Source organism: Oncorhynchus gorbuscha, unplaced genomic scaffold (genome assembly GCF_021184085.1).
Source record: "Oncorhynchus gorbuscha isolate QuinsamMale2020 ecotype Even-year unplaced genomic scaffold, OgorEven_v1.0 Un_scaffold_2509, whole genome shotgun sequence".
NCBI classification, from domain to species: Eukaryota; Metazoa; Chordata; class Actinopteri; order Salmoniformes; family Salmonidae; genus Oncorhynchus; species Oncorhynchus gorbuscha.
In genome coordinates this window covers 32,501-42,500 of record NW_025747001.1, presented here as the reverse complement: position 1 = coordinate 42,500, position 10,000 = coordinate 32,501, and the positions used below count along the sequence as shown (strand labels likewise).

General features: G+C 42.5%; 1 pseudogene; it reads right to left on the bottom strand.

Annotated features, from left to right (window-relative positions):
• Nucleotides 1-10,000, bottom strand: part of LOC124025881 — a 36,674-nt pseudogene that overhangs the window by 8,003 nt on the left and 18,671 nt on the right.

The following is a 10,000-nucleotide window of genomic DNA, read 5'->3' as shown; positions in this document are numbered from 1 at the left end:
TTGTATAGATGAGTACGTTCATCTCTTTTAATGACTCCAACCTAAGTGTAACGTAACTTCCGACTTAGATCATAAATCACTGTCAAATATCTGTCAGCTACTACTACTACTACTACTACTACTACTACTACTAATACTAATGTTACTGTTACTACTACTACTACTACTACTACTACTACTACTACTACTACTACTACTACTACTACTAATGGCACTACTACTACTACTACTACTACTACTACTACTACTACTACTACTACTAATGTTACTGTTACTACTACTACTACTGGCACTACTAGTACTACTACTACTACTAATGTTACTGTTACTACTACTACTACTACTACTACTACTACTAATACTAATGTTACTGTTACTACTACTACTACTACTACTACTACTACTACTACTACTACTACTACTACTAATAATAATAATAATGTTACTGTTACTACTACTACTACTACTAATACTAATGTTACTGTTACTACTACTACTACTGGCACTACTACTACTACTACTACTACTACTACTACTACTACTAATACTAATGTTACTGTTACTACTACTACTACTGGCACTACTACTACTACTACTACTACTGGCACTACTACAACTACTACTAATGGCACTACTACTACTACTACTACTAATGCTAATGTTACTAATACTAATGTTACTGTTACTACTACTACTGTTACTGTTGGTACTACTACTACTACTACTACTACTACTACTACTACTACTGTTACTACTACTACTACTACTACTACTACTACTACTACTACTACTACTAATGTTACTACTACTACTACTACTACTACTACTACTACTACTACTAATGTTACTACTACTACTACTACTACTACTACTACTACTACTACTACTACTACTGACACTACTGTTAATGTTACTACTACTACTACTACTACTACTACTACTACTGACACTACTACTACTGACACTACTGTTAATGTTACTACTACTACTACTATCACTATCACTACTACTATCACTACTACTACTACTACTACTACTACTACTACTACTACTACTACCACTACTACTACCACTACTACTACTACTGACACTACTACTACTAATGTTACTGTTACTACTACCACTACCACTACCACTACCACTACTACTACTACTACTACTACTATGTTACTGACACTACTACTACCACTACTACCACTACTACTACTACTACTACTACTACTACTACTACTACTACTACTACTACTACTACTGACACTACTACTACTAATGTTACTGTTACTACTACCACTACCACTACTACTACTACTACTACTACTACTGTTACTGACACTACTACTACCACTACTACTACCACTACTACTACTACTACTACTACTACTACTACTACTACTACTGTTAATGTTACTACTACTACTACTACTGCTACTACTACTACTACTACTACTACTACTACTACTACTACTACTACTACTACTACTACTACTACTACTACTACTACTATCACTATCACTACTACTATCACTACTACTACTACTACTGCTACTACTACTACTACTACCACTACTACTACTACTACTACTACTACTACTGACACTACTACTACTACTACTACTACTACTACTAATGTTACTGTTACTACTACCACTACCACTACTACTACTACTACTACTACTACTACTGTTACTGACACTACTACTACTACTACTACTACTACTACTACTACCACTACTACTACTACTACTACTACTACTACTACTACTACTACTAATGTTACTTTTACTACTACTAATGTTACTGTTACTACTACTGTTACTGTTACTACTACTACTACTACTACTACTAATGTTACTGTTACTACTACTACTACTACTACTACTACTACTACTACTAATGTTACTGTTACTACTAATGTTACTCTTACTACTACTACTAATGTTACTGTTACTACTACTACTAATGTTACTGTTACTACTACTACTACTACTACTACTACTACTACTACTACTACTACTAATGTTACTCTTACTACTACTACTAATGTTACTGTTACTACTACTACTAATGTTACTACTACTACTACTACTACTACTACTACTACTACTACTACTACTACTACTACTACTACTACTACTACTAATGTTACTGTTACTACTAATGTTACTCTTACTACTACTACTACTACTACTACTACTACTACTACTACTACTAATGTTACTGTTACTACTAATGTTACTCTTACTACTACTACTACTGCTATCATTTAACAGTGAACACAGTGGACCTTATACATTACAGTACATCATGGTAGATCAGGTTACATAAATAAATATAATTATAGTGACATTTTCATAGTGAATTGTGTAAAGTGCAAAGTGCAAACATTACCAATAACCTAATTTGAGTCTTGCAGAGTGCTTGAATATCGTGGTGGTTTGAGATCTCCACTGAGTGTGAGGTAACGTTTGCTAATGCTCAATCACCTCAGCAGCTGACTGTCTCTCTGACTGTCTCTCTGACTGTCTCTCTGACTGTCTCTCTGACTGTCTCTCTGACTGTCTGACCGGCTCCCTCAGAGACAGTTCATTTAGCAGACACTCTTATCCAGAGAGACTTACTGGAGCACTTGGGGTTGAATGCCTTGCTCAAGGGCACATCGACAGATTGTTTACTTAGGGTTGAATGCCTTGCTCAAGGGCACATCGAACAGATTGTTTACTTAGGGTTGAATGCCTTGCTCAAGGGCACATCGAACAGATTGTTTACTTAGGGTTGAATGCCTTGCTCAAGGGCACATCGACATATTATTTACTTCGTCGGCTCGAGCATTTGAACCAGCGGTTACTGGACCAACGATCTTAACCGCTAGGCTACCAGCTACCCACAATGCTTCCTTCCTCCATCAATACTTCCTTCAGTCAGCATGGAAGCTTCCTCCATCAATACTTCCTCCATCAATACTTCCTTCAGTCAGGATGGAAGCTTCCTCCATCAATACTTCCTTCAGTCAGGATGGAAGCTTCCTCCATCAATACTTCCTTCAGTCAGGATGGGAGCTTCCTCCATCAATACTTCCTTCAGTCAGGATGGGAGCTTCCTCCATCAATACTTCCTTCAGTCAGGATGGGAGCTTCCTCCATCAATACTTCCTTCAGTCAGGATGGGAGCTTCCTCCATCAATACTTCCTTCAGTCAGCATGGGAACCTCCTCCATCAATACTTCCTTCAGTCAGCATGGGAGCTTCCTCCATCAATACTTCCTCCATCAATACTTGCTTCAGTCAGGATGGGAGCTTCCTCCTTCAGTCAGGATGGGAGCTTCCTCCATCAATACTTCCTTCAGTCAGCATGGGAGCTTCCTCCATCAATACTTCCTTCAGTCAGCATGGGAGCTTCCTCCATCAATATTTCCTTCAGTCAGGATGGGAGCTTCCTCCATCAATATTTCCTTCAGTCAGCATGGGAGCTTCCTCCATCAATACTTGCTTCAGTCAGGATGGGAGCTTCCTCCATCAGTCAGGATGGAAGCTTCCTCCATCAATACTTCCTTCAGTCAGGATGGGAGCTTCCTCCTTCAGTCAGGATGGAAGCTTCCTCCATCAATACTTCCTTCAGTCAGGATGGATTTAATCTTTGAGCTGCCAAGTATGGCCTACATGTAATTATAATAAAAATAAACCACTAGCAAAAACCAGGTTACCTAAACCTGGCTAGCACTGTGAATCTCACTAATAACTCACTGTAAGGCTGATGTGGAGGACGCGGGTGGAAGGACCACAACAAACCTTCTTTCCATAATGTTTATTATACACAAACATACACGTTTGAGGACTGACTAGCTCCAGAACAAGCTGGGTTCTATTCCGGGGCCAAGCATCACATCAAATGAAACCAACATGTCAATTACATAGAACATCATTGTGGTGCTGACTGGTGATTGGCCCACACTACTGCCAATCACGCTGCTAATCACTGTAGGCAGGACATCAAATCAACAGAATACAGGATCAGCTACCATACTAGAGACAGAGAGAGAGATAATCTATGTGCATGCGAACCTGTGGCACAGTCTAGTGTGTGGGGGGGGGGGGGTGTGGCTGGTTCAGAGTTAAAGACGACCTCACTGTCCAGGAAACTCAATCAAATGAAAACCCTCAGAACCCCTGTGTGTGTGTGTGTGTGTGTGTGTGTGTGTGTGTGTGTGTGTGTGTGTGTGTGTGTGTGTGTGTGTGTGTGTGTGTGTGTGTGTGTGTGTGTGTGTGTGTGTGTGTGTCGGCAGTGTGTGTGTGTGTGTGCGTGTCGGCAGGCAGCGTGTGTGTGTGTTACCTCGGCAGGCAGCAGTGTGTGTGTGTGTGTGTGTGTTACCTCGGCAGGCAGCAGTGTGTGTGTGTGTGTGTGTTACCTCGGCAGGCAGCAGTGTGTGTGTGTGTTACCTCGGCAGGCAGCAGTGTGTGTGTGTGTGTGTGTGTGTGTGTGTGTGTGTGTGTGTGTGTGTGTGTGTGTGTGTGTGTGTGTGTGTGTGTGTGTGTGTGTGTGTGTGTGTGTGTGTGTGTGTGTGTGTGTGTGTGTGTGTGTGTGTGTGTGTGTGTGTGCTTCCCTTTGGTCAGTACATAGGCTACATAAGACCTCTCTACAGTCCAACAACCCCAACATTATTATAATAACAACTCTGCTAATCACACACCACCAGCTACAAGGCACTACAGAAACCACACGCTCACACACTGACCCAGAACTGCTGATTTAGAATCAGTTTCCTCTGGCCAAGTCATCAGCAATATCATCAGGAACTCAACCACCGCTGGCCCTGGAACAGTTGTTAGATGAATAAAGTAACCACAGGCTATAAGTACAGACAGGAGCACTTAGTTGTGAACGTTAAGCTATTCTTGTCCATTTGCTGTGCCACAGTGAGACATAGCCAGCTGTCTCATTGCTATTCTGGTTCACATAAATTAGCCAGCTAGAGCTAAACCAGTCTGGTTCATAGAAGTTAGCCAGCTAGAGCTAAACCAGTCTGGTTCAGCTAGAGCTAAGTTATTCTGGTTCACATAAATTAGCCAGCTAGAGCTAAACCAGTCTGGTTCATAGAAGTTAGCCAGCTAGAGCTAAACCAGTCTGGTTCATAGAAGTTAGCCAGCTAGAGCTAAACCAGTCTGGTTCATAGAAGTTAGCCAGCTAGAGCTAAGCTAGTCTGGTTCACATAAATTAGCCAGCTAGAGCTAAGTTATTCTGGTTCACATAAATTAGCCAGCTAGAGCTAAACTATTCTGGTTCATAGAAGTTAGCCAGCTAGAGCTAAACCAGTCTGGTTCATAGAAGCTTAGCTAAACCAGCTCATAGAAGTTAGCCTAAACCAGTCTGGTTCATAGAAGTTAGCCAGCTAGAGCTAAACCAGTCTGGTTCATAGAAGTTAGCCAGCTAGAGCTAAACCAGTCTGGTTCATAGAAGTTAGCCAGCTAGAGCTAAACCAGTCTGGTTCATAGAAGTTAGCCAGCTAGAGCTAAGCTAGTTGGGTTCATACCCTTGGCAGAGAGATGTACTGAGATTTACAGCCCTGTGTGTGTGTGTGCGTGCGTGCGTGTGTGTGTGTGTGTGCGTGCATGCGTGTGTGTGTGTGTGCATGCGTGCGTGCGTGTGCGTGTGTGTGTGTGCGAGCGAGAGTTGTACGCGTGTGTGTCTCACCTGAAAGCGTGGCAGGTCAGGAGGTTTGAAGTCGTTGGGGGAGCAGCCGCACCAGTCTACGATGTGTTTGTACTGACACTTACAGCCCAGCTTCCTGTTCCAGTTGGTGATACGCAGGTTGTTGTCCACCATACTCTCACAGTGAGCACTGTTCTCTAGCACTGTGTGGAAGAACGACTGGAAAGAGAGGGGGGATATGTTAGATAGTCAGTAGTGTGCAGTTTGTGCTGATTGCATAGTGTGTGTGTGTGCAACAGATGTGTGTGTGTGTGTTACCTCGGCAGGCAGCAGTGTGTGTGGTGTGTGTTACCTCGGCAGGCAGCAGTGTGTGTGTGTGTGTGTTACCTCGGCAGGCAGCAGTGTGTGTGTGTTACCTCGGCAGGCAGCATGTGTGTGTGTGTGTGTGTGTTACCTCGGCAGGCAGCAGTGTGTGTGTGTGTGTGTGTGTGTGTGTGTGTGTGTGTGTGTGTGTGTGTGTGTGTGTGTGTGTGTGTGTGTGTGTGTGTGTGTGTGTGTGTGTGTGTGTGTGTGTGTGTGTGTGTGTGTGTGTGTTACCTCGGCAGGCAGCAGTGTGTGTGTGTGTGTGTGTGTGTGTGTGTGTGTGTGTGTTACCTCGGCAGGCAGCAGTGTGTGTGTGTGTGTGTGTGTGTGTGTGTGTGTGTTACCTCGGCAGGCAGCAGTGTGTGTGTGTATGTGTGTGTGTGTGTGTGTGTGTGTGCTCGGCAGGCAGCAGTGTGTGTGTGTATGTGTGTGTGTGTGTGTGTGTGTGTGTGTGTGCAGCAGTGTGTGTGTGTGTGTGTGTGTGTGTGTGTGTGTGTGTGTGTGTGTGTGTGTGTGTGTTACCTCGGCAGTTACCTCGGCAGACAGCAGTGTGTGTGTGTGTGTGTGTGTGTGTGTGTGTGTGTGTGTGTGTGTGTGTGTGTGTGTGTGTGTGTGTGTGTGTGTGTGTGTGTGTGTTACCTCGGCAGGCAGCAGTGTGTGTGTGTGTGTGTGTGTGTGTGTGTGTGTGTGTGTGTGTGTGTGTGTGTGTGTGTGTGTGTGTGTGTGTGTGTGTGTGTGTGTGTGTGTGTGTGTGTGTGTGTGTGTGTTACCTCGGCAGGCAGCAGTGTGTGTGTGTGTGTGTGTGTGTGTGTGTGTGTGTTACCTCGGCAGGCAGCAGTGTGTGTGTGTGTGTGTGTGTGTGTGTGTGTGTGTGTGTGTGTGTGTGTGTGTGTGTGTGTGTGTGTGTGTGTGTGTGTGTGTTACCTCGGCAGGCAGCAGTGTGTGTGTGTGTGTGTGTGTGTGTGTGTGTGTGTGTGTGTGTGTGTGTGTGTGTGTGTGTGTGTGTGTGTGTGTGTGTGTGTGTGTTACCTCGGCAGGCAGCAGTGTGTATGTGTAGAAGCGCTTCATGCTGTGTGTGTGTGTGTGACCAGCTCATCTTCAGAGGTGATGATGTAATCCACAAACATGCGGTTCAGAAGGAACCAATCGGAACCTCCGTCCACCGCAATGCCTTCTGGGATCTTGCGGTCGCCTAGGCGCCACATGTGTGTGTCACACTCGAAAAAGAGCCGGTCCAGTCCCTGCTTACGGATGAATCTGGAAAGGACACACACACACACACGCAGATGAACACACACACAAACACACACACAGATGAACACACACATACACACACAAACGTAGATGAACACACACAGATGAACATGTGTCTCACCGTGTGTTGTCTCTGCCGTGGGATTTGATGAAGTTCATGTCCCGGTACTTTGTCAGGAAGCCCACCAGCTGCTCATTGGTCCTGGGGAGGGCAGACAACTGTCAATCAGTCACACAGCCAATCAACACGAGGGAGCACACACAGGCCAAAATTCCAAATCAACCACTTGGACGTTAACCAGGCACTGAAGGTATGAAAGGGTTTATCTAGGCTATATCTAGAATATTTGAGCAACGTCCACCTTATGTAACACGATTCCCTTGCCAGTCTATGTGTTCCTAGACCCCCCCCCCCCTCCGAATAGCAACACACACAAGGGGGCGATAGCAGGGATTTACTTGTCGTTGTCTTCCCATTGTGTTGAAAGCAAAGAAGAATCACATTTTAAAACATCAACACCACTGTTAACTAATTTACATGCATATTTGCTGGTTGTCTGTAGGCAACTCTGCTGGCAGTTTGCTAGCTAGCTAAAAACAGCAAGCAAGCTAACCTTTTAGCCTTCCACATCTTCCCCATGTGAAGTAATCAGATTTATAATAAAATATTTGTATATTTACTGATGTAACCTACTACCTTATTACAGTTTGATACGCTGCTCCAATGTATTCCCTCCCATATCAGCTAACAATAGAACGACATCACGTTTTGGTCGCAAAGAAAAAGCACATTCTAATGTGGATACAATGTTGTTTGGTTTATTGTTTGAACAGTCGCTGAGATTATATTTGGCTATTAATGCAAAATAGGCTGTTTATTTAATGCCAAGCTAAACCAAGACGGCAATCTTGAAGTTGACGTGATTTGAAAGTTGATTAGCTTCCCACAGCCCATGTAAAAAAATCAGATGTATAATGAACTAATATGCCCTGGCAAATAATATTTCCTTTTTTGGTAGTTGGTAGTTACAGTCTTGTCTCATCGCTGCAACTCCCCTACAGACTCGGGAGAAGGTGAACTCTTCTTCCTCTGAAACATGACCCTGCCACACCAAAGCCACACTGCCTTCACTGCTTCACACCAAAGCCACACAATGTGTAGGAGGTAACACTGTCCAGCTGGTGACTGAAGCGGTGACTGAAAGCCACACCAAAGCCACACCAATGTGTAGGAGGAACACACTGACTCAAAGCTGGTGACTGAAGCCAGCCACACCAAAGCCACACCAATGTGTAGGAGGTAACACTGTCCAGCTGGTGACTGAGTCAGTCAGCTTTGCAGGCACCCAGGCCAACCACAAGGAGTCGCTAGAGCGAGATAGGACTCTCAGCCGGCCAAACACTCCCCTAACCCGGATAAAGGTGGGCCAATCGCGCACCACCTTATGGTTCTCCCAGTCACATGCCGGCTGTGACACAGCCTGGGGTCTAACCCGGGTCTGTAGTGACGCCTCAAACACGGTGAGGAGTGCCTTAGACCGCTGCGCCACTCGCGAGGCCCCCCTGACAAATATTCTTATACTTAACCGATGTAACCTACAACGTTATCCCAGATGAATATGCTGCTTCAATCTATTCACTCCCATGTTGGTGTCAGAGAAAAGGTACGAATCTCACAGCTGTTTTTACCAATAGCCTGGAATCACTAGTTATTAGTGGGGGGAGGGGCTATAATGTTGTTTGGTTTATTGCTTGAATAGTCGCTGAGATTACATTTTACTTATTGATGGAAAATAGAGTTTACTCACACTATAGTCTATATATAGTCTATATACTCACACTATAGTCTATATATAGTCTATATACTCACACTATAGTCTATATATAGTCTATATACTCACACTATAGTCTATATATAGTCTATATACTCACACTATAGTCTATATATAGTCTATATACTCACACTATAGTCTATATATAGTCTATATACTCACACTATAGTCTATATATAGTCTATATACTCACACTATAGTCTATATATAGTCTATATACTCACACTATAGTCTATATATAGTCTATATACTCACACTATAGTCTATATATAGTCTATATACTCACACTATAGTCTATATATAGTCTATATACTCACACTATAGTCTATATATAGTCTATATACTCACACTATAGTCTATATAGCCAGTCTATATACTCACACTATAGTCTATATATAGTCTATATACTCACACTATAGTCTATATATAGTCTATATACTCACACTATAGTCTATATATAGTCTATATACTCACACTATAGTCTATATATAGTCTATATACTCACACTATAGTCTATATATAGTCTAGGCCACACTATAGTCTATATATAGTCTATATACTCACACTATAGTCTATATATAGTCTATATACTCACACTATAGTCTATATATACAGTCTATATACTCACACTATAGTCTATATATAGTCTATATACTCACACTATAGTCTATATATAGTCTATATACTCACACTATAGTCTATATATAGTCTATATACTCACACTATAGTCTATATATAGTCTATATACTCACACTATAGTCTATATATAGTCTATATACTCACACTATAGTCTATATATAGTCTATATACTCCATGTTGGTGTCTATAGTAAGAATATATATAGTTTACCAATATATACTCACACTATAGTCTATATATGTTGTTTAGTCTATTCTTGAATAGTCTAT